Raw genomic sequence first — 26,289 nt, forward strand, 5'->3', positions numbered from 1 at the left:
ATAAATTGCCTGATTTAAGTCCTTATTTCTTTCTCATATGTATCAGGGTGGAGCTTTAATTCTTAATTGAGGAAGAGTGTGACAAATATTCATTTCCACTTCACTGGTAAACTAATATAGAAGAATTAGGAGGAGTGAGATTGAAAGAGGCAACATCAGGCCTTAGAAGCAATTTCTGCTTACATTTGACCTAGTGTACTGACTTGTGTGTTCCTTCTAAATCCTAATGGACCCTGCCTTTTCTTCAAGCAAATTTTGTTCCCTGGAGAACAACTTTGCTAGCATTCATTTAGGCGAAATGTTATTTACTTCAATTCACTTAGAGATTTTAGAAATATGCTCAACAAAGAAACACCACTTCTAAAAACGTCTTTAAAATGTTTCAAATCAGGTACACGAGAGATTTGGGGTAGGGCTTTATATCGTTTAACTTGTTTTTTTGCATTCTTTCTTGCTTACTTTTCCTTATTTTTGTCTTAATATAGCTCATTTTCAGATTATAAAACTGTAAAATTATTTGAAAACTATAAGAAGGAAATAATATTGTATGGTCAGGCCATGCAAGAAGGCTATTTTCTTGCTCTCTGTACATCCCCTGCCTGACAAGTGCCTGCTTCACCTACACCCTAAGCACATGACTGACCTTCCTCTGTACTTGCCCCAGGCCCAGCTAGTGATTGTTCTTATCAAAGGGGCAGTGAGGGGTGGGCCCCTCTGCTGGTTTCCCTGGTAACCAATGAGCCCACCTGATGTCAATTCCCCTATAAGTGGTAATTCCACACCCCCACCCCCACCCCGGCCCCACAGCAAAGACTGCTATCATGTCCTGCAAGTCAACTGTTGCATACGGTGGGGTGTCGCTCCAGGACCTTGCTTCAGACGTGTAAGCTCCCCCGTCCATTAAACCATTGATATCTCTATTGCTTACACTGGGCTCTTTCATCAGTCTTGAAGCTGGGCAAGCACAGGGCTTGTAGGCCTCTGGGGTGCAGCCCAACAAGTATACACCAAATTTTATCATATTATGGCTAATACCCAATGTTTATAAATGAGACCATGCTTACACGTTTTATGTTTATTCTGATTTTTTACATAATGTTTTATAGTGATAATTATGCCATTATGTACTTTAAAAAACAAGATAAAAATGTATTTGTTTCTAATAATGGCAGATATGAAACTTATTTGTGAATTATAGGCACATATAGGGATTACTAATCAGGACTTGATTACATCTTTCAACATAAAGTACATAATTTGGAGGGACAGGTAATGGATTGAGGATGGGAGAGTGATGGTGCTCGTGTGTTATATCTAAGGAGATTAAGACCAATCCAATAGTATATGGTCAATAGCTCATTGAATTAGACATTAAACATCCTGTGTTGTAGGCTAGGTGCTACCAGTAACTGTAATGTGGGTAAATCAATCAATAGAAAAATAAGATTTTAAATGGTTGCATGCTCATCCATCCTGTATATATACCATAATTTATTTAAGTAATTCCCTATTAGATGATTTAGGTTGATTTCAGTTTGTCAATATTGAAACAAATAAGAACATGATGTATATAAATGAGGCCCTAACATGCAATGTTGATCACCTACTTCTGAGAGACAGTTTACTGCTGTTGATACCAAGCAAAGTCTTGCTGCCTGAAGCCCATAGAAGCCAGTACTATGGCACTGGCTTTTGAGAAAAGAAAGAGCTTTATTTCGAGGTTGATAGGCAAGCAAGGAGACAGGGGGAAGGGCTCAACTCTGTCTCCTCCATCCAGGGTTGGGGTAAAATTTAAGCGGTTAGGAGAATTTCAAACTTGGCAGAAGATGATTGGCTAGTCTCTAATCAGTCCATATATGGTAATCCAGCTACTCAGGTTGCTGGAAGCTAGATTTTTCTTATTGAAGGACTTCTTGCTTTGTAAAGAGGTCAGGTGGCAACGTTTCTATTCTTTGAGTTTCATATCCTTTTTTTTTTTAAGGGTTTCTTTTTTTAATTAAGTGTAACAGGCAAAATTATTTAAGTCAATAAATTTTTAAGGAATTTCACATGTTCTGATTCTTTCCACTGCTCCGGGGTCATCCTGGAGACGTGGGTTCCCACCTCGCACATGCGCAGGGCTGTCTCTGTAAAACAACTCCAGGTTTGATTAATCAACAACGCGTTTTAGGGAAACAAAACCAGTTTAAGCTGGTCAATGTTTCACGTGTAGTTTCACTGCTGTTCTTCTGTCTCTTTGTTCAGTCCTTCGATTTTGGTGCAAATATGGAAAGGCAGTGATGCATAGTGGGCAAAAGGTAAGTCAAAGAGTTCAAGGTCGAAATTCTCACTCTTCTTTCTAGGTGTTTCCACATTGGGAATTGTACTTAATCTTCCTTAAAGTAATAATGTAAGCATTTGATGAGATTAGGTAGAGTTCTTTTTTTGTTTTTTTACTCCTTCCATGCATGGCTGCTAGATGTATATATTCTACCCCTTGAAAACACACCAGGTCAAGAGCTGCTGGGCGTGATATCTGATAAGACTGGGGGATTCAGTGGTCATGTGCGTACTATTGCACCCCTTTGCTGTGACGTGGTTCCTTAGTCCAAGTGCAAGGCAGTGTTATGCTGGGTCTGTCAGTGGATTAAATGCTTTTTATGTTTTTAAATAGCGGTGCAGAAAAGGCAAACCTATGCCCTAGATTCGTATTCTTTCTATTCAAAATTAATTGTTGGCTTTTACAAGGTGGAAGGAGTTGAATGTAATCAACGTGCCACTGAAACCGTGGGTTAAATCCATTTCACCTGCCTTCACTAATCAAGGTCCTGTTAAGACTTGCATGTCCTCCAAACAGCAGGTAGCCTAGACAATAAGATGTTTGCCTGAGTTGTTTTCTATGAACTTGGAATCAGCTGCATCTAGTTCCAGTTGAACTGGTTAAGACAGGCTAGGACCACGGACCCTTCCACTGGGCATGCGCAAGTGTCCATATTCAGCGACCTTTAAAAAGAGCAGAGCCTGTAGCTTAGTTACGCCTGCGTAGAAAGACAATCACTGCACCGTTTTTCTGATCGCCTTTCGCCATGCTCCCCGTGTTCCCCACGCCTGAGCCTGCTCTGCTTCGTTGTTATGCCTACATACACCCAGTCTCCTTGCCTTCAAGGAGGTGGATCTGAGATACGTTCTGCGGTCTCCTCGCTTGGCTGACTCCTGAGTAAACCCTCACTTTGCTGCAAAACTTGATGTCTCGGTGTTTTCGCTCACTGTGCTCGAGCAGGAGAAACCTGGTTCGGTAACACCAAGGGGCGGATTTGCCTCCTCCAGGTAGGATTTCATATCAGGACACAGTGTTGGTGTTTGTGGCTAAGAGTTGGATGTTTAGCAACGGCAGTGGCTAAATCAGCTTTGTGGAGTGGGAACTTACACAGTTGGCCCCACGGGTATCTTTCATCCTTATCACCATGAGTCTTTGTGAACCTAACCGTGCCTGCTGTGGGGCAGACAATGACAGAGGCCAGCTGATCAAATCAGAATTACTGGTCAAGTAATTCTGTCACCTTTGTTGTTTAGTGCTCCTTCTGTGGTGGATACTCTGTTGGGGGTTAATAAGGAATACAGAGACCTCACCCTCTGTGCTCACGTCAGTGGTGGTGTCACCATGCCTCTCCCCTGCACCCTTAGCCCTGATCTTCAGGATTTTCTTTCCAGGCTTGGCCCAATCAGTCAAGTCTTTTTTTTTTTTTTTTTTTTTTTTTTTTGCGGTAAGCGGGCCTCCCACTGTTGTGGCCTCTCCCGTTGCGGAGCACAGGCTCCAGACGCGCAGGCTCAGCGTTCATGGCTCACGGGCCTAGCTGCTCCGCAGCATGTGGGATCTTCCCGGACCGGGGCACGAACCCATGTCCCCTGCATCGGCAGGTGGACTCTCAACCACTGCGCCACCAGGGAAGCCCCAGCCAAGTCTTTTGTCACTGCATGTGTCTTAAGTGATTTTACCTTGGGCCCCAGCACAAAGTGGTAACTAAGCATACTGTCTGAAGCTTTACTCATAAGAGAACTCCCCTTACTGCTGTCTTCAGTGGGGTAAAAGTACAGCAGCAGAACATTTTTGCCTGCTTCCACCTACCGAGCCAACCTGCCTCTGAGCAGAGCTTGCTACTTTCCTTCCTCTGTCATTTGCTGATAGAGACTGCACTCTACCCCCATGTGCCACAGGTGAAAGGTAGAGACATGAGTGCAACAGTGGTAAATGCCATGGAGATCTGGGGCACATGCTTTTTTTTTTTTTTTTTTTTTTGCGGTACACAGGCCTCTCACTGTTGTGGCCTCTCCCGTTGCGGAGCACAGGCTCCGGACGCGCAGGCTCAGCGGCCATGGCTCACGGGCCCAGCCGCTCCGCGGCATGTGGGATCTTCCCGGACCGGGGCACGAACCCGTGTCCCCTGCATCGGCAGATGGACTCTCAACCACTGCGCCACCAGGGAAGTCCTGGGCCACATGCTTTTGATGTGGTGTTGCAGGGTTCTTCCTTTGTTAGCTGTCCAACTTTCTTGATCCTAGACACGTTGTATCCTCTTAACTACATCCACACCTCTTTTCAATTAGGCTTTCTTGGCCTTTACTCCAACCTTGTCTCTCATTAATATAATGGTAACTCTACGTGCTTCTGCTGGTTAAATACTTCCACCTGGCCTCTGTTATAAGGGGAGAGGGAGCGGGCAATCCTCATTACTATCAGTGAGCTTAATTCTATGACAGTATTACCACTGTCCCTGTTACAAGGGACAGCAACCATTGAGGTTTACAGTAATGTGTGTATTCCTCTAACTAGTGCATTCTCTACCATTTTGGTACATAGGGTACCCATCAGGTCCTTGTGCAGAACATAGGTAGCTAGTGGATTTTCCAGCCTTACACAGCATAGCCACTCTAACGTGCCTGCTTCTGAGCCTTTTGATCCTTTCAGCATCTACCACAGGCACTTCTATTTAACTTAGTGTGGACCATTACTTTCTCTATACTTCAGGAATAGTATGTTAATATTGTTTCCTGAGATCCCTGCCAAAGTATTATATCCTGTAACTTAGGAGAATGCCCAGAACTTCCCCAGGCATGTTGTGACTTGGCTTTGGTGGCTGACCATGAGACAAAGTGTGAAAGGGTACACGTGTTGTCTTGAAAGCAGAGGCTTCTGCTATAGCTTTAGTAGTTCTACCCTCTAACAGTAAGGAGTGGGCCGCTTTGGCAGGTCCAGAGAGACTTCAGTGGACTCCGGAGTCTCAAGGATTTTGAGTGCAGTGAAACGTATGTCCTCAAGCCAGGTCTTAATACTCCACCTTTCCCAACCACATTTGGCATAGCAAACGTGGGTTACGTAGACGGGGCTAAGAGTTAACCTTCCCTGAACTTTGCTACTTATATTGAGTTACATTGAATTGCTGGTCCAATTTATTAGCTATCCTCTCTTCCCTGGAACTCTACTATTCTTCATAATTAAGTTGTGGGTTTCTTCCTTAGCTTTACTGCCCTCTGGCTATAGGAGATGAGTCTTTTCATGCTACCGAGGAGGACTTCTGCCTTGCACACTTACTTTTATTCAGTGATTAGCCACCTGCTTTTTAATGTCTTCCTCCAGTACGTAAATGGCACTTAGCAAGAATTATCAAGATAGGATTGTTCTTATAACTTGCTCTTCTAAGGGACTTAAGATATATATACTGGCAGCTATAATATTTGTTTTATCTCAAATAAGACATTAACTATTGGTAAAATTTAACAGTTACGTTGCAACAGTCTGCAACCAATGGGGTCTTATTTTGCACCTGGTTGTCAGGTGGTCCAGCTCCAAAATTCTGTTTGAGTCTGCTTCCTTGGACCCCTCCAGGTACCAACAGTTTTATGGTGGTTTGCCTGGAAAACAGATTATGAGGCAGAAATTTTTATGCTGAAAATGTATAAGGGACTACCTTCAGGGTCAACATCTGTGGAAGAGTAAAGGAAACAAGATTAAACAGGGAAGAACTCAACTGTGATGTAGACCCATAGGTCTCAGTCTATCCTTTGGGAGTTCTAGGGGTGGAACAATACTTGAGATTGCTCCATCTCGAGGCAAGGACACCAGCTGTTAATATCCCAGTATCACCCAGGCCTTGGATGCACCCTGATCTTCAGGAGGGAGATGTGACCTCAGATAAGTATATTCTTTTCAGCTGAGAACAACTACCTGAGACGGAATCAGCTAAGAGCCATCAGTAGCCAACACTCCCAGCAGCTGGGAGAAGGTGTGCCTTAGGTTAGGAGGGGAATCTAGGCAGCACATACCACACTCCAGAAAATATATTTTGAGATTGACATAAGATCTGTCTTAAATACTTTGTCAAATATTCCTAGTACATATTGCTAGTATTAGTATATAATGTCACCAACATGTGAATGCACCATTATATATAAATTTATATATGTACAGATATATCCATCATAAATTTACATGGGTCTTATGTTTACATAGTTCCAGGCTGTCTGAAAAATATAATTATCACAAATCATACTATTAAGTCATTAGTATTTTATAAAAATCTGATTATGGTTCTTTTTAACATAATAAAAGCTGATATTGAAAATGGAAAAAAGGAAAAGAGGACACTTAAGGACACGTTACATTATTTGTAGTTTTCAGTACGAGGAAAAGGCAGAAATAATTCATGGTAGCCAAAGGGTTTAAAGAGAATAGAATTTTACAAATACTTGAGAGAAAAGGGAGCAAAAGATGTAAGGAAGGAACATTAATAAATAAAGGCTGGTAAGTTAATGATTCTGAAGGTTCTGAGCTATTGAGATCATTTTTAAAAATTCATACTGGAAAGAAAGGAATGGGAAGCTTTGGATTATTTATCAATAATCAAGGAAAATTGATCTTGGAAAATTCTTATGCTAAGAAAATATGGTGAATATCTCCTTTAGAGAAATGAGAGTTAAATAAAAATATTAATAACTGGTCTTAAGTTTCTCTCTCTCTTTGTCTCTCTCTGTTTTAAATAATTTGTAAAGTTATAGCCTCTACCTCTCATCTCCTCCTTATCTGGCTCTGGATTTTGATCCTAACACTATTTCAACAGTGATTTCCATTTCTCTGAGTTGGAGGATACACTCTTCTCTTCAGACAAGGGACTCCTTCTGGCTGGTAGCCGGCCCACTAGCTGACTCTCCCACTCCCAAAATGTCAGAGATCCTCTCTTTGGCCTGTGTTTGCCCAGCCCTGGCACTGCCTTCAGGCAGCAGTTACGGGCAAGCATAACACTCAGCTCTCTAGAATTATGACATGCTATGTGTGATATGTAGGATATATATGTAAACAAAATAATCTCGAGCTAGTCATTTTCTTTCTAGTAATCATCTGTTTGCAAGATCTCTACATTTTATAAAGTAAACACCATCTCTGTAAGAGTTCAGTCTATTTTCCACTCTGAATTTGAAATTAAATGAAACAAAACCTTGCCTGAGGAAAACGTGAAGTAGTCACACTGTCTTCAACTAATAATCTCAGGTTCACAGAGTACGTTTTCTTTCAGCTCTCCCTCACATCTCTGGTAAGATGACCACTGCCTGCTGTATTATATTTTACTACTACCAATGTTGAATCTCAATGAGATGTTTTACTATAAGATCTATTTTTAACATGCTTTTTAATTATAAAATGCAACAGAAAAAATGTCAATTCATGACCATTCATATTACTCTCACCTGCCCCAGAAGTACCCAGTAGAGTTTTCCTTTGCCAGAGAGGTTCCTGGGCCATTTTTACAAACATCACAATAAAGAGTGACAAGCAATGTCATGAAGCCAGAAAGGCCAATAGGCTTTACATTGGAAAGAACCGTGTGTCTGGTAAATGTTAGCTACAAGCCAAGTGAATGTATTAAGGCCAAACTTGTGTTTTTCTCCCCCAATTCAGACGTTGAAATCCTAACCCTGGTACCTCAGAATGTGACCATATTTGGAGATAAGGCCTTTAAGAAGGTAATTAATTAAAATGAGGTAATTAGGATGGTCCCTAATCTAATATGACTGATGTCCTTATAAGAAAAGGCAAGATTAGGATACAGATGTCTCAGAAGGAAGACCATATGAAGAAACGTAGAAGACAACAATCTGTGAGCCAAGAAGAGAGGCTTCAGAAGAAACCAACCCTGGCAACACATTGATATCAGACTTCCAGCCTCCAGAATTGTGAGAAGACACATTTTTGTCAAGCCACGCAGCTTGTGGTACTTTTTTATGGTAGCCCTTGCAAACGAATACAAAAGGAAAAATTCAAAATGCTCAAATAATTATTGTGTTCTGGAAGGTAGATTGGAGTATTCTAGAAGGAAGAATGCCTGAAACCTTAGGGTAAGCTACTTGCAGTTTCAAGTTTAGGACAGAGTTTAAGAATGAAGATTGTAAGGCAGTTTGGCATTTATTATGTAGGTAACCTCTATGGGACTTTTTTTTTTTTTTGAGAGAGACTGCAGCAAAATTTTAAATTATTTTTGTATATCGAATAAATGTTCTCTGGATTAGCAGAGATTAGAAAAGCCACCAAGTACTTGATCTTATATGTACATATTAACAATTATTAGCTACTTAGTACCTAGTATATTACCTCTAGTCATGACGAAAGTTCCTAGGCCAATAGATGAGAAATAACTTGTTCAAGTTGACCCAGAGATTCCAGAGCTGGATTTTAACCTAGATTAATCTGATTGGAACAATCGAGTTCTTTCTAGCCTATGTTGTGCAGTTTAAGTGTGTTTGGGAAGCAACTGCTCATTGTAGTAGACGGTTGTTGCCTTGCCAGGATTCCCTTTACTGATCTGAGGTCACCCATCTCCCAGGTTCTGTGAGTGTGGGCTACTAACAGTTGAAGCTAAACCATTCTTTCTAGAATTCCCCTTAGAGTGTGGGAGACAGTTTGCTTCAGGGTAGGATGGCTCTGTGGATGTTCCTCTGCTTAGAACTCCCCATAGGATTAGGCTGAGGCTGGATTTCATCTGCATGCACATGTTGTAGGCTTCTGCCCCTTTCCTGTCTTTCTCACCCCCTTAAATGGTTCACCTGAGAATAATATTTTAGTCACTGCCTCAAGAATCCCCATCCAGGGACTAAGCTTCTAGAGCATCTAAGAAAAGGTTGTAGTAACTGGCTGAATAGTAATATGAATCAAGCTTGTAGGTAAATATAATACAAAAAAAAAAAAAGAACCTAGCAGCTTTTTGACACGTAGTTAAATATACATCACATCACAGGGAAACAATAGTTGAAAACACGTAATCTGGAAAAAATGCTTACTGCAATCTACAGTATTATGAAGAAAATTAAAAGCATTGTTTAGCATAGACTGCAGTTTTTGCCAAAGTGCATTGGTTGGTACATAAATTTTATAGTTCTTTGTGTCAGGACTAGTTGATTACAAGCATAGAATTGCAATTCAAATTTTCTTAGTCCAAATGAAAATTCATTGTCATTTGTGTCTGTGGAATTCAAGGGTCAAGATTACTTTAGACATACATGGACCTAGAGGTTTCAGTTACTTACTTTCTATATCTTTGGCTTTGCTTTATTCTATACACATATAAAGATGCCTCTGTAAAGGTAACTTTTCTAATGCCTAGGCAAGATTGGAATTGGCCTTGCCTAGGTCATTTGCTAGTGGTGAAGTAATCACTGTGTCCCACAGTGTGTGGCACTCATCGAACAACCTGGGTAGTGCATATACCACTGCAGTGGAAAGAGGCAGGCATTGACAGCACAACTGTGGCCACACAGAGAAAGAAATTCCTAGTGAAGCCCTGAAAAGGGGCATGTGAATGTATATTAGGTAGACAAAAATACTTTTATAATAGTCTACTAGTAATGCTATTAGCAGAACATGATAAAAGATAGTGAGATTCAATATGTTAGGAAAATGCTGGGTTAATCAAATTGGAAAGCATTTGTTAATGTAGGACTATTCAGTTCCTTCAAATACTAATGAAAATTTTGAATTTCCAAGATGGATATGCTATAGATTATTTTCCTAAATTTATGTGAACTTGGAACCTATTTTTAATGAAGTCTTTTATGGAATCCAGATATACTTGGGTCCAAAAACAGATGCCTCTACTTATTAGCTATACAACTTTGGAAAATCGGTTAAATTCTCTGGGCCTCAGTTTCTTCAGTTGTAAAACTGGAATAACTAAGTATACTTAATATGTATATTATGAGGCTTAGAGAAAATGCATTACAAATGCTTGACTCTATAAAAGTAGTTTGTATTGGGCAAGGTAGTGTTAACTTGGAGACCCTTGAATACCTCCCAGGAGTGTTAAATTCACAAAAAAGTACTTTAATCTCATTTTAACAAGCTGAGAGGTGAATGAGGTATTTATGAGGATTAATTTATAAGTTGGGTATAGGTTGACTTGCGTTTGGGGTGACAAAAGAGCCAGGGACCTGAAGGAGAGTTGAGAGGTTATTGTAATCAATTGTGAATTGATAGGTATCTGAACCAAGGAAACATAAGGCAGTAATGTACAACTAATAAGAACGAAGCATAAAAATGATTAGAAGACTTTCAGAATGGCCCAATTCAGCAGCTTACCGTGAGAATTTTATTTTTCAAATAGTCTGTTTAATTGAATAATGATGGATAGGTGCTAAAAGATGTGCAAAGTGTCCTCTTTTTCCCAGGTTAATAAAACAATACACTGTGAAATACAATAAAATTTCAGAAGTTTAATCAGTAAAATCTTCCTTTATATACAATTACTCATTTTGTACAGTTCACATTTCTGCTAATAGAATGTGGCGTAAAATAGGGATTTTACTTTATTCGGTGATTATTTAAGAACAGTCTTATTTTAGAGTATGTACTCAGATAAAAACCCGTATGCAGTCATCATATCTGAGACAGTATTGTAAAATTAAGTAGCCTGTTTTCAAATATTTTAGAGCAATAACCATAAAAAACAGAAGAGTCTTCAAATACAGAAATGCATTTCTAGGATTAGTGGTAGAAATTAAGAAAAGAGAAATTGAATTTAATATCTAAAAAACCTTGTCATTTGTGATTTTAATAGGCTTTACAAGGATATAATTTTACCTATATTTGGATCATTAGTATTTGTTATAAAAATACACTAGAGGGCTTCCCTGGTGGCGCAGTGGTTGAGAGTCCGCCTGCCGATGCAGGGGACGCAGGTTCGTGCCCCGGTCTGGGAGGATCCCGCGTGCCGCGGAGCGGCTGGGCCCATGGGCCGTGGCCGCTGGGCCTGCACGTCCAGAGCCTGTGCTCCGCAACGGGAGGGGTCACAGCGGTGAGAGGCCCGCGTACCGCAAAAAAACCACAAAAAACCACTAGAAACAAATTAAGAAAATTCTTAAACTTGGGTATTTGACTTACTGTAAACTGTAATAGTAATTAAGTATTTTTGTTAAGCTCATTAATAAGGGAGGATAAAAAGAAAAAGCACCCTGAATTATAGAACACAACTGCTTTCACAAGTAGTTTTTTTTTAATTAATGCTCATAGGTAAGATATTGTTTGTTGCAAAAGAGGAAAAACAAAAGCTAGAACTACCTTAAACAATAAAAATGAATGCCAAGGAGTCAAAGGAAATATTGAAAATAAGTTTCAGAATGAGAAGAAACCTGGGAAGTTTTGTAGTTTGTGTAGCTACACTATTAATGTGACTCAGATTCAGCTTGATGTACCTAACTGTAGTGATGGTGGCTTTTGTGTGTGTGTGGGGGGGGGGGCAGGTAATGAAATTGCCCCAACTTGGGTTAGGTGTCAACCTTAATCAGCTGTGGCAGGATTCAGGGTCCTGTCATAGAAGGATCCATTGCCTTTCTCATAGAAAAACTGGTGTGCAGACCCCCAGTAGGACACCTGCTAAATCTAATAAATTAAATCAACTACAACTTGACCTTTAAACAAGATTAGCAGAGAAAATACATACATAAATTTGTTAGCCTTAAGAATATCCTTATCTTTCAATTCCTGTGTTTCTCTAGGTAAACTTAGAGCTGCCATCTTGGTGTAGCCAGCAGTGCATCGGTCTCACAACCTGAAGGTCTTGAGTTCTAGGTAAGCTTGTTAGATGAACTTTTTACCTAGGAATCACTTTGAGCAGTCCTTATTTGGAAAAAGAAACATGACATAGTACAATATTTTGTGCTAAAAACTTTAGTTATTGCAATTATGACTTTTAAAAAATTATCAAGTGTAATCTTAATATCAAATCCCAATTTAAACAATAGACATGGGGTTGCTTTGATTGAATTAAGAGAAGATGTTATTGGCATTCCCACTTGCTTGGATTCTCTGCTTTCCCCTTATGGCAATCCTTAAAGTTCCATTCCAGAGAGCCATATCACTGCAGAATACAATCTGAAAAAAATCACTAGTGTAGTAAAAAGAGAGCGTGCATAGGATTTTGAATCACAGGAACAGTTTTATAAAATGCTGACTCTAGCACATCCTAACTTGAAGATGGGCTAAATCACTTAAATTCTCCAAATCTTCATTTCTTCAGCTGAAAAGTGTAGATAATACCTATGCCATCTAACTTACAGGTTTCACTTATTGAATAAGTCATCCACAGGAATGTCTACAGTGCTATACACTGTTAATTGATATTGTAATTGGCATCTATTTCCCCACCTTCTGAGAAAAACATCCAAACTACTAGTTCATTTAAGGGCATCTCTGGTCCCCATTGACCACATGCCCATCAGTTTCAACAGTTCCTTCTCCTTTACAATAATGATGTTGGCCTCCAAGGATATATTAATCAGTGACAATCTATATCCTAACAAAACATCAGCTATTCAATTATTTTGACATCATATAGCTTACTCTAAAGGTGCTAGTGGCTGTTTATCTTCTTCTGTGGTCCTAGAAGAGGGAGAAGAATGAGCATGAACAGAGAGAAAGGCTCCTAAATCACTGATTTGACCCCATCCCAGGAGCTTGTGCAATCAAATGTGAATAGCAAACTCAGTTCCTCTAAGGCTCCTCTGAGGATTGTTCATGGAGATACAGAAGGGTACACCCAGGGGAGATGGAGACAAAAGCACCTTCTTGATAATATTCACTTGAGAATGATTATAAACCATGAAATGAGTGACAGACTAAAACTGCTTCAGTTGAGGCATACATTTTCACTCTATTTTGGACGCTGGTACTCTGACAATGTATTTTAAGCTCAGCACTTGCTTTCTTTTAAAAAAATAAAATTCTTATTCAATTGTGTGAAAGGCACTCTTCTCAAGACCGAAGCTTTTCTGTAGTAATGTTGTCTGTTTAGATTTGAAGCCACTAGGGCCCTGGCACGTACAGCTGGAACACTATTTTTAAAGATATATTGTGTCTGTTAATACAGAGGTCATGATGTAGATTTTTGCACTTAGAATCAGCATGAGAACGTGGGACTGTTCTTGCAGATCTTGGCTCCATCAGCAAATAAATTAAAATAAACTGGAGGCTTGAAATAGAAATAATCCTCCTTCCAAGTGTTTCATTTAGAGAATGACATCCTGTTTTCTTCAGAATATCATGGGTAATTCTGCATATGAATGAATTCTGGAACAGAAAAGGCCCAGCAAATGAAATACGCAAAGTAACTTTTAGAATTTCAGGATTCAGTAATAAAAATAAGTGATGATGCTTTTCCGTTCAAAGTGTGAAGGGAACAAGGAAACCTGAAACTGAGTTAAAGTTTTAAAATTTTATAACAATTTGTGATAGCATGGTAAGCTGAATTCTCCCTATAAGAGAATATAGTATATCTTTAGTACAATTTACCATTTATCTGATGAGGAAAATTTTGACACAGTTTGGCTATCAGCTATTGAAGTCAGACCAACGCTCTGATTATAGTCATAAGTAGAAAGGTATATTTCAAAAACAACTGGACCCAAGCATAATTTACCTGGAAATACTCTGATTAGGCTCCCAGCTGAGCCTGGAGAGGCTTTAACTGAAGTCCAAGGTAACTACTGTCAAAGTCGTAGAACCCCATTGCTATTAAAAAAAAAAAAAAAAAGTACAGTGATATATTTAAAAATAAACAATTTATAATCTTACAGGTACGTCTTCCATTATGTCACTGCTAAAACTTGCCCAGCAGTTGCAGTAGTCTTGACCCTTGTCTGTCCCTAGTGCCCTTATGTTGGATTTTACTACTATTCTCCATTTGAAAGGAATTGGGACCTTAGCTGACTTCCTGTCTTGAGTATAAAAAAGATCAGTAGGATCTTTTTATATATTTTAATTGCCTAGAGTTTTTTCAGACTTAACATCCTTTCAGGAAGTAGTGAAAGCTTGCACTGGAAATGTCATGGCAGTTTTTGTATCAAGATGATAGTGATAATAATTATTTTGAACAAGTTGAATCTGTAAGATCCATGAGTTTATGTGAAATTTGTGTCAAAGATTGGTCAGATGCTTATTAGGATTTTCCTTTCTCTTGAGTACAAACTATTTTCTAGTTCTTTTGATTCTAAGTGGAGTCATAAGACTGGTTGGTTGCCACCAATGAAATGTGAGCAGAAGTGACCCCTTACCACTTCTGGGGTAAGGCAGTTAAGAATTACTCCACAATCTGTTTCTTTCCCTGTTCTGTTGACTGGATGTGAATTTGAAGCCATATATTAGAAATGGCCAAGAGTCGGTCGTACTGGCTCTCTGAAATTCTGCACGCATTAGAACCTTTTCTTCCCACAGTTGGGGGACCATTTTGTACTTTGGCACAAGTCAACAGCCACCAATTAACATTTATATTATCAGTCCTCCAAGATTTGAGGGTTGTTTGTTACACAGCTAACATTACTTACCCTGACTAATACTACTCAAATAGAAAGAGGTAGTAGTAATTGTGATTACAGAAGGCAATTGTGATACAAAAAACATAGCATGTAGGCAAGAACCAGTAAAGACTGGGAACTAAGTATAACACTAGGTATTTCAGAAGCAATCATAACTGATTCAGGTAAGTAGTGGTAATATCAATTAGACAGGACAAATTATACTGGGGTTGAACAGTTAATTGCATTGGTTGTCACAATGGTTGTGAGCAACTACAAAAAAGTTTAAATATTGTGATTAAATTGCTTCCTAGGTCAGATGTTTCGAAAAAAGAATTGATAAGACACAAAAGTCCTCATCTCCTAGGAGATGAATTTTCTAAATGATACTATTAATTATAAAATACAGATGAGGCATGCATAAAATTTTAATAGTGCTAGCAGAACAGTCAACATATCATGATATTAGGGCAGTGGATCTTGTAATGCAGGTAAAAGAAAATTGGGAATGGATGATATCAATATATTTTGAGATTCAAACTAGGTTTCAAAAAGCAAAACTTATATCGTTGAACAAAAGCTAATAAATTTAACAAATACTTGTTATTGAACACTCACTGATCTTCAGACTTTGTTCTCCATGTTTGGGATATGGGTGCCTACATTCTACATTTCAATAAGTTTAACTATTAAAATAAATGTCAGGGCTGGACCTTCAAGATGGAGGAGGAATAAGACGGGCAGATCACATTCCTCCCCATGAATACATCAAAAATACATCTACATGTGGAACAACTCCTACAGAACACCTACTGACTGCTGGCAGGATACCTCAGACTTCCTAAAAGGCAAGAAAATCCCCATGCACCTGGGTAGGGCAAAAGAGAAAAGAAAAACAGAGACAAAAGAATAGGGACAGGACCTGCACCTCTGTGGGGGAGCTGTGAAGGAGGAAAAGTTTCCACACACTAGGAAGCCCCTTTACTGGCGGAGACTGCGGGTGGCAGAGGGAGGGAGCTTCAGGACCACGGAGGAGGGCGCAGCAACAGGGGTGCGGAGGGCAAAGCGGAGAGATTCCCGCACAGAGGATCAGTGCCGACCAGCACTCACCAGCCTGAGAGGCTTGTCTGCTCACCCGCCGGGGTGGGCGGGGCTGGGAGCTGAGGCTTGGGCTTCGGAGGTCAGATTCCAGGGAGAGGACTGGGGTTGACTGCGTGAACACAGCCTGAAGGGGGCTAGTGCGCAAAAGCTATTCAGGAGGGAGGCTGGGAAAAAGTCTGGAACTTCCTAAGAGGCAAGAGACCATTGTTTCGGGTGCGTGAGGAGAGGGGATTCAGAGTACTGTGTAAACAAGCTCCAGAGACGGGTACGAGCTGCAGCTATCAGCATGGACGCCAGAGATGGGCATGAAACGCTAAGGCTGCTGTTGCAGCCAAGAATCATGTGCGCAAGCACAGGTCACTATCCACACTCCCCGCCCCCCCCCAGGAGCCTGTGTAGCATGCCACTGCCAGGGTCCCGTGATCTAGGGACAAGTTCCCTGGAAGAACACACGGTGTACCTCACTGTTGAAATGTCATGCTGGCCTCTGCTACCTACAGTAGCAAACCCAAAACAATTAAGTAAATGGTAATAGGAACATACATATCGTACATTAAATGTAAATGGACTAAGCACTCCAACCGAAGGACATAGACTGGCTGAATGGATACAAAAAGAAGACCCATATATATATGTATATATATCACGACTCTTTTATCCATTTATCTGTTGATGGACACTAAGGTTATTTCCATTTCTTGGGTATTGTAAATAATGCTGCTGTGAACATTGTGGTGCATGTATCTTTTCGAATTAGTGTTTTATTTTCTTCAGATATATACTCAGGAGTGGCATTGCTGGATTGTATGGTAGTTCTATTTTCATTTTTTTGAGGAAACTCCATACTGTTTTCCACAGTGGCTGCATCAGTTTACATTCCCATCAACAGTGTACAAGTGTTCACTTTTCTCCAGATCCTCACAAATATGTTATTTGTGGTCTTTTTGATGACAGCCATTCTGACTGGTGTGAGGTGGCATCTCATTGTGGTTTTGATTTGCGTTTCTCTGATTAGTGATGTTGAGCATTTTTTCATGTGCCTGTTGGTCATCTGTATGTCGTCTTTGGAAAAATGTCTATTCAGGTCTTCCATCCATTTTTTTAAATCGGGTTGTTTATTTTTTTGATGTTGAGTTGTATGAGCTGTTTATAGTTGTTGGTTATAACCAGCAACTGATCGGTCGTATCATTTGCAAATTTTTCTCCCATTCAGTAGGTTGTCTTTTCATTTTGTTGATGGTTTCCTTTGTGATGCAAAAGCTTCTAAGTTTAATTAGGTCCATTTGTTTATGTTTGTTCTTGTTTCCTTTGCCTTAGATCCAAAAAAAATTATGATTATGTCAAAGAGTGTTCTATGTTTTATTCTAAGGGTCTTATGGTTTCCAGTTTTACATTTAGGTATTTAATCCATTTTGAGTTTATTTTTATATATGGTATGAGAAAATGTTCTAATTTCATTTTTACATGTAGCTGTTCAATTTTCCCAGCACCACTTATTGAATAGACTGTCTTTCCCTATGGTTTATTTTTGCATCCTTTGTCATACATTAATTGAACATAAGTGGTGGATTTATTTCTGGGCTTTCTATACTGTTCCATTCACCTACATGCCTGTTTTTGTGCCACTACTGTACTGTTTTGATTATTGGGGCTTTCAAGTATAGTCTAAATTCAGGGGGCATGATACTTCCAGCTCTGTTTTTCTTTCTCAAGATGGTTTTTGCTTTTAAGAATCTTATGCAGTTCCATACAAATTTTAGAATTACTTGTTCCAGTTCTATGAAAAATGCTATTGATATTTTGATAGGGATTTCATTGACTCTCTAGATTGCCTTGGGAAGTGTGATCATTTTAATAATAATCTTCCAGTCCATGAACATGGTATGTCATTCCATCTCTTTGTGTCATCTCATCTTCAATTTCTTTCATCAGTGTCTTATAGTTTTCTGAGTACAGGTCTTTTATCTCCTTAGATTTATTCTTAGGTAATTTATTCTTTCTGATGAGATTATAAATGGGTTATTTTTCTTAATTTCACTTTCTGTTAGTTTATTATTATTGTATAGAAACACAACAGATTTCTGTGTATTAATTTTGTAACATGCAACTTTACTAAATTCATTGATAAGTTCTAGTAGTAGTTTTTTGGTGGTGTCTTTAGGATTTTCTATGTATAGTATCATGTCATCTGCAAACAGTGATAGTTTTATTTCTTCCTTTCCAATTTGGATTCCTTTAATTTCTTTTTCTTACCTGATTGCTGTGGCTGGGACTTCCAATACTAAGTTGAATAAAAGTGATGAGAGTGGGCATCCTTGTCTTGTTCCTGATCTTGGAGGGAATGCTTTTAGCCTTTCACCCTTAAGTATGATGGTAACTGTGGGCTTATCATATATGGCCTTTATTATTTTGAGGTATGTTCCCTCTATACTGGCTTTTTGGAGAGTTTTTATCATAAGTGGATGTTGAATTTTTTCAAAAGCCTTATCTGCACATATTGAGATGATCATAAGATTTTTATTCATTTAGTTAGTGTGGTATATCACATTGATTTGCAGATATTGAATCATCCTTGCATTACTGGGATAAATCCCACTTGATCATGGTGTATGATCCTTTTAACGTGTTGTGGATTTAGTTTGCTAATATTTTGTTGAGGATTTTTGCATCTGTGTTCATCAGTGATATTAGCCTGTGAATTTCTTTTTTGTGATACCTTTGTCTGGTTTTGGTATCAGAGTGATGTTGGCCTCATAGAATGAATTTGGAAGTGTTTCTTCCTCTACAAGTTTCTGGAATAGTTTGAAAAGGATAGGCTGTTACCCTTCTCTAAATTTGTTAGAATTCACCTGTGAAGCATATGTTAGAATTCACCTGTGAAGCCATCTTGTCCTGGACTTTTGTTTGTTGGGAGTTTTTAAGTTACGGATTCAATTTCATTCTTAGCAATTGGTCTGTTCTAATTTTCTATCTCTTCCTGGTTCAGTCTTGGGAGATTGTACACTTCTATGAAATTTGTCCGTTTCTTCAAGGTTGTCCATTTTATTAGCCCATGGTTGTTCATAGCAATCTCTTATGATCCTTTGCATTTCTGTGGTGTCAGTTATAACTTCTCCTTTTTCATTTCTGATTTTATTGATTTGGGCCCCCCTTTTTTGTGATGATTCTGGCTCAAGGTTTATCAGTTGTTTTTTTTTTTAATCTTTTCAAAGACCCAGCTCTTGGTTTCATTCATCTTTTCTAGCTTCTTTAGTCCCTATTTTATTTATTTCTGCTCTGATCTTTATGATTTTTTTCTTCTACTACTTTTGGGTTTTGTTCTTTTTCTAGTTCCTTTAGGTGTAAATTGGGTTGTTTATCTGAGATTTTTCTTGTTTCCTGTTGTAAGCTTGTATGGCTCCAAGTTTCCCTCTTAGAACTGCTTTTGCTGTATCCCATAGATTTTGGATTGTTGTGTTTTCATTTTAATTTGTCTCCAGGTGCTTTTTAATTTCTTCTTTGATTTCTTCAGTGATCCATTGATAAGTAACATATTTTTTTTAGCCTCCACATGTTTGTGTTTTTTTGCAGTTTTTTCCTTGTACTTGATTTCTACTCTCATAGCATTGTGATTGGAAAAGATGCTTGATATGATTTCAGCTTTCTTAAATTTAACAATGCTTGTTTTGTGGCCTAGCATGTAACAATCCTGGAGAATGTTCCATGTGCACTTGAAAAGAATGTGTATTCTGCTGCTTTTGGATGGAATGTTCCACATATATCCTTTAAGTCCATTTCATCTAATGCATCATTTAAGGCCAATGTTTCCTTATTGATTTTCTGTCTGAATGATCTGTCCATTGATGTAAGTGGGGTTTTAAAGTCCCCTACAATTATTGTGTTACTGTTGATATCTCCCTTTATGTCTGTTAATGTTTGCTTTGTGTATTTAGGTACTTCTATCTTGGGTGCATTTACAATTGTTTATCTTCTTGGATTGATCCCTTGATCATTATGTAATGTCCTCCTTTGTCACTTGTTACAGTCTATGTTTTAAAGTCTATTTTGTCTGATATACATATTGCTTTTACTTTGATTTCCATTTGCATGAAATACCTTTTTCCATACCGTCACTTTCAGTCTTGGTCTTCCTTTAGATCTGAAGTGAGTCTCTTGTAGGCAGACTCACTGCATATACATATGGATTTTGCTTTTTTATCTATTCAGCCACTGTGTCTTTTGATTGGGGCATTTAGTCCACTTGCACTTAAAGTAATTATTAATAGGTATGTACTTATTGTTATTTTGTTAATTATTTTGAGGTTATTTTTGTAGTTCTTTTTTGATCTTCTTTTGTTCTCTTCCCTTGTTATTTAATGACTATCTTTAGTGTGATGTTTGGATTTCTTTTCTTTTGTATGTGTATCTTTTATAGATTTTTGGTTTGTAGTTACCATGAGGTTTATATATAGCAATGTGTATGTGTGTGTGTTTATGATTTTAAGTTTGATATATGTGTGTGTATATACATATATATGATTATTTTAAGTTGCTGATCTCTTAATTTCAAATGTATTTTAAAAACCCTGCATTTTTACTCCCTCACCCCCCATTTACTCTTTCTGACATTGTATTTTACATCTTTTGTGTATCTTTTAGCTACTTATTGCAGATACAGATGGTTTTCCTACTTTTGTCTTTTAACCTTTCAACTAGCTTTGTATGTAGTTGATTTACTACCATTACTGTATTTTTGCCATTACCAGTGAGTTTTTTCCTTTCCTAATATTCATGTTTCTAGTTGTGGCTTTTTCTTTTTCACTTAGAGAAGTCCCCTTAACATATCTTGTAAAGTGGATTTGGTGGTGCTGAATCTTTTAGCTTTTGCTTGTCAGTAAATCTTTTGATCTCTCCATTAAATCTGAATGAAAGCCTTGCTGTGTAGAGTATTCTTTGTTGTAGGTTTTCCCTTTCATCATTTTAAATATATCATGCTGCTATCTTCTGTACTGCAGAGTTTCTGCTGAAAAGTCAGCTGATTGCCTTATGGGAGTTCCCTTATATGTAACTTACTGCTTTTCTATTGCTGCTTTTAATATTCTTTCTTTAGCTTTAATTTTTGCCATTTCAATTAAAATGTGTGTTTCTTGGTGTGGTCCTCTTTGGGTTGATCCTATTTGGGACTCATCCTGGACCTGGATGTTTGTTTCTTTTCCCAGGTTAGGGAAGTTTTCAGCTATCATGTGTTCAGATGTGTTCTCTGCCTCTTTCTCTTTCTCTTTCTGGATCCCCTATAAAGTGAGGTCTCTTAAACTGTCCCCATATCTTTTTATTCTTTATTCTTTTTTTTTGTTCAGCTTCTTTGATTTCCACTGTTCTGTCTTCCAGCTCACTGATCCATTCCTCTGTATCATTTAATCTATTGATTTCTTCTAGTGTATTTTTCATTTCAGTTATTGTATTCCTCTCTGGTTGTTCTTTATATTTTCTAACTCTTTGTTGAAAACTTCTGACTTCCTGTTCTTTGCATCCATTCTTCTCCCAAGTTCTTTGATCACCTATGTGATTTTTATTTTGAGCTCTTTATTGGGTAGATTGCCTATCTCCATTTCACTTAATTTTTCTTCTAGGGTTGTATCCTGTTTCTTTACTGGAACATGTTCCTCTGTCACCTCATTTTTCCTAATTTGCTGCTTTTATTTCTGTGTATCTTGTAGGTTGGTTACATTTCTTGACCTTGGAGAAATTGCCTTTTATAGAAGCCCTATGTGTCCCAGCAGCACACTCCCTTCTGGTCACCAGAGCTATATGCTCTAGTGGTGTCACTTTTGTGGGCTGGGTGGGTCTGTCTGTTGTAGGCTGACTACTATGAGTTCTCTGGTAGGTGTAGCTGGCCCCTGTCCAGTTGGTTGCCAGGCCCTGCCTTGTGTGGAGGCTGGTGGCCAGTGTTTGGTAGGGCTGGGTCACAAGGCATATGGCTGTGGAAACCTGGGGGTTCCTGGGACTAGAGCTGGCTCACTGGCAGGAAAAGCTGGGTTCTGGGGTGGGTGATTGGTGGGGGGGGCAGTGTTCCCAGATCTAGTGTTGGCCTGGTCTTGTGTGGGGCTGGTTTTTGACATGACTGGCTTTGAATTCTGGGGTGTCCCAAAGCTTGTGTTGGCCCACTGGTTAGTGGGGTTGGATCCCAGTTTGGCTGGCTGGAGAGTCAAAGGTATTTCAGAGCTGGAGTTGGCATGGTGGTGGGCAGAGCCAAGTCCTAGGGTCTCTGGCTGCAGGGCCCTGGGGGTACCAAAGCTGGTGTCAGTATGCTGTTTGGTAGGGCTGGATCCAGGGCCTACTGGCTGAGGAGCCCAAGGTGTCTCAGAGCTGGATTTGGCCTGCTGGTGAGCAGGGCTGGAAGCTGGGAGTCCCAGGGCTGGGGCTGGCCTGCTGGTGTGCTGGCTGGATCTTGAGAAGGCAGGCTGGAGGACGGCTGTGGTCCTGGGGCTGGTGTGTGCCCAGTGGTAGGTGGGGTCATTTTCTAGGAGATCCCAGGCCTGGTGCCCCCACCCACCAGTGTATAAAGCTGAGTCCTGTGGTCCTGGGGTTGGTGCCTGTCCACTGGTGGGTAGTACTGAGTCCCAGGTTCTCTGGCGGCAGGGCCTTGTGGGTCCTGGGTCTATGCCTGTGTGCTGGTATGCGGCACTGGGTGCTGGGCCATCTGGTGGATAGGGACATGTCTGGGGGTGGCTGTGGGCTCAGGGAGTCCTAAGGCAGCCTTCCTTCTGGTAAATGGGGCTGTGTCCTCGCCCAGTAGTTGCTTGGCCTGAGGCATCCCAGTAACAACCCTACAGGCTGGTTGGTGGGGCTGTGTCCTGAGGTTAATAAGCTCAAGGGAGGATTCCAAATTAGTGCTTTCCAGTGCCAGTGTCCACATGGTAGAATGAGCTCCTCAAAATGGCAGCTGCTAGTGTCTTTGCCCCCAGGGTGAGTTCCAGTTGTCTTCTGCCTCTCTGGGAGATTCTCCAGTATCAGCAGGTGCATTTGACCTAGGCTCCTTTCACATTACTTCTTGTATCCTGGGTGCTGGAATGTATGAGATTTTGTGTGCACCCTTTGAGAATAGGATCTGTACTTCACACAGCCCTCTGGGTCTCCCCTAAGTAAGCCCTGCTGGCCCTCAAAGCCAAACATTCTCAGGGCTTGTCTTCCCGGAGCAGGACACCTGGGTTGGGGAGTCTGATGTGGGGCTAAGTCTCCTTACTCCTTGGGAAGAACCTCTGCAATTGTAATTACTCTCCCATTTGTAAGGCACCCACCAGGGGTATGGGTCTTGACTATACTGTGACTCTGCCCCTCCTACCTGTCTCCTTGTGGTTCCTTTTTTATATCTTTAGTTTTTAGAAGATCTTTTCTGGTTGACTGTATTTCTCATCAGTAGTTTCTCTGTAAATAGTTGTAATTTTGGTGTGCCCATGAGATGAAGTGAGCTCAGGATCTTCTTACTCTGCCATCTTGTATTAAGTCAATCCATTTGCAACTGTTGAACCATCTTTGCATTGCAGGAATAAATCTCACTTGATCATGGTATATGATCCTTTTAATGTGCAGTATAAATCAGTTTGCTAATACTTTATTGAGGATTTTTGCATCTAAGTTCATCAGGGATATTGGCCTGTAATTTTCTTTTCTTTTTTTTTTAAATTTTTAAAACATTTTTATTGGGGTATAATTGCTTTACAATGGTGTGTTAGTTTCTGCTTTATAACAAAATGAATCAGTTATACATATACATATGTTCCCATATCTCTTCCCTCTTGCATCTCCCTCCCTCCCACCCTCCCTATCCCACCCCTCCAGGCGGTCACAAAGCACCGGGCCCATGTCCCTGTGCCATACGGCTGCTTCCCACTAGCTATCTACCTTACGTTTGTTAGTGTGTATATGTCCATGACTCTCTCTCACCCTGTCACAGCTCACTCTTCCCCCTCCCCATATCCTCAAGTCCATTCTCCAGTAGGTCTGTGTCTTTATTCCTGTCTTACCCCTAGGTTCTTCATGAGATTTTTTTCTCTTCTTAAATTCCATATATATGTGTTAGCATACGGTATTTGTCTTTTTCTTTCTGACTTACTTCACTCTGTATGACAGACTCTAGTTCTACCCACCTCATTACAAATAGCTCAATTTCGTTTCTTTTTATGGCTGAGTAATATTCCATTGTGTACATGTGCCATATCTTCTTAATCCATTCATCTGATGATGGGCACTTAGGTTGTTTCCATCTCCGGGCTATTGTAAATAGAGCTGCAATGAACATTTTGGTAGATGACTCTTTTTGAATTTTGGATTTCTCAGGGTATATGCCCAGTAATGGGATTGCTGGGTCATATGGTAGTTCTATTTGTAGTTTTTTAAGGAACCTCCATACTGTTCTCCATAGTGGCTGAACCAATTCACATTCCCACCAGCAGTGCAAGAGTGTTCCCTTTTCTCCACACCCTCTCCAGCATTTATTGTTTCTAGATATTTTCATGATGGCCATTCTGACTGGTGTGAGATGATATGTTGTAGTGTTTCATGATGGCCATTCTGACTGGTGTGAGATGATTTGTTGTAGTGTCCTTGTTTGGGTTCGGTATTAGGGTAGTGCTGGCCTAGTAAAATGAGTTTGGATGTGTTTCCTATCCTTCAATTTTTGGAAGAGTTTGAAAATGATTGGCATTAGTTATTCTTTAAATATTTGATAGAATTCACCAGTGAGCCTATCTAGTCCTGGACTTCTCTTTGTTTGGAGGTGTTTGATTATTAATTCAACCTCCTTACTCTTTTCAGATTTTCTATTTCTTCATAATTCAGTTTGGATAGGTTGTATGTTTCTAGGGATTTATTATGATTCTTCCTGAGAAATATCTATAATTATTTGGAAATATTTTTTGTTTGATCTATTTTCTCTGGCATCCTTCCATTCATCTTATTTTTCATTTTCCTTTCCATGCTGGAGAAATCCACAAATTTGTCCTTCAAGACAGCTGCCGACTCAAGTAAAACTTTTGTTAATATTGCCAGTGTGGATTTCCGATGTAGTGCATATAAAATAGGACACTGTGTGTGCATGTGTGTGAGCGTATGTATGTGAATGTTTTCAAAGAAATGACTGTCTTATAGTCTAGACAACATATAGCTCTCTATTCCAGTGTTAGCTCAGACTAAAGATTATCACCCACTTTTATGTTAATATAGTACTTTAATCTTGATGTCAGCAGTAGCTAATAAGGAAGAGGAATCATACCTCCTTTTTGATAGCTAGTTGACCATAATAGGGTTTTGCTTCTATGGTATTTTATTTTCCCTCTAAAGTATCTATGAAGATTCATCAAAGTCAAAACGCTTAAAATTAAAGATTGAATTCCAAACTATTGCCAAATTTTCAACAAAATTGCCATCTTATGCAATTGACATGAAAACTGCAGTCTGGAGCTAATGTAGACTCATGTCAATTCCAGAAATCTTGATTGCTAGCCATACATCATATAAAACTGAAATCTGTCTAGCCTTCTGTTGCCCTAATGTTATATAATAGGAATACACACAAATCCTGGACAATTTATTCTCTCTTGTATTCGTTAAGTACACTATGCAAGGATACCAGAGCCTAAGTAGCAAGTCAGATTGCTTAGAGAGAGGTGCCTAGAAAAGAAAGTCACTGTGCTGTTGCCTCCATCAGAAGTGTCGCAGATGTGCTGGGGGTGCACGATGGGGCAGGATGGAAGTGCAGTATAGAGGTGATAGATGGTTGGGCTCTTTTCTGATGCTATTAACTATTAAAATGCTAAAACCATGTAGGCAGCACTGAGGACATTATTTTATGTAATGGCAAGAGGGCAAGCATCCAACACACTTAAAATATATATCTTAATATAATTGCTTGGTCAAATAAGACAAAGTGATAATTCAGCCCTAAACTACACAATTTGAAATTGGAATTTCATTTACCAGAAACTATCTTCTCTTTACTCTTATTCTTGAAATAACATCAAAATACTGAGCAGAAAGGTAAATCAATAACATGATGTATGAGTCATCTTGCTTAACTGATAGACATTCCTGACAATTTAATTAAGGGCTATGAATCTTGGATCAAAAAATTGTAATGAAATCTTACATTGTTTACAGCAATTTTCTTATACAAACAAAGCAGTACACACACACACAAACACACGCACATATAAAATATTAGCATAATGGTTGTACCTAAACACTTTTAACCCTCAGTCAATCTAAAAAAATGAGATTTGCAGAATCTTTGAGGAGAAAATAAAGCATAGCATTTTGAACAAATATCAAACAACCTAAAATGTCTTTATTTTAGAGAAATAGACAGTTGCTCCTCTTGGTAACCCTTCAAACAACCCTTTTATA

The sequence above is a fragment of the Delphinapterus leucas genome, chromosome 9, assembly GCF_059928025.1.
Source record: "Delphinapterus leucas isolate spDelLeu-1000000601 "Yukka" chromosome 9, BTC_Dleu_Yukka2, whole genome shotgun sequence".
Taxonomy (NCBI): domain Eukaryota; kingdom Metazoa; phylum Chordata; class Mammalia; order Artiodactyla; family Monodontidae; genus Delphinapterus; species Delphinapterus leucas.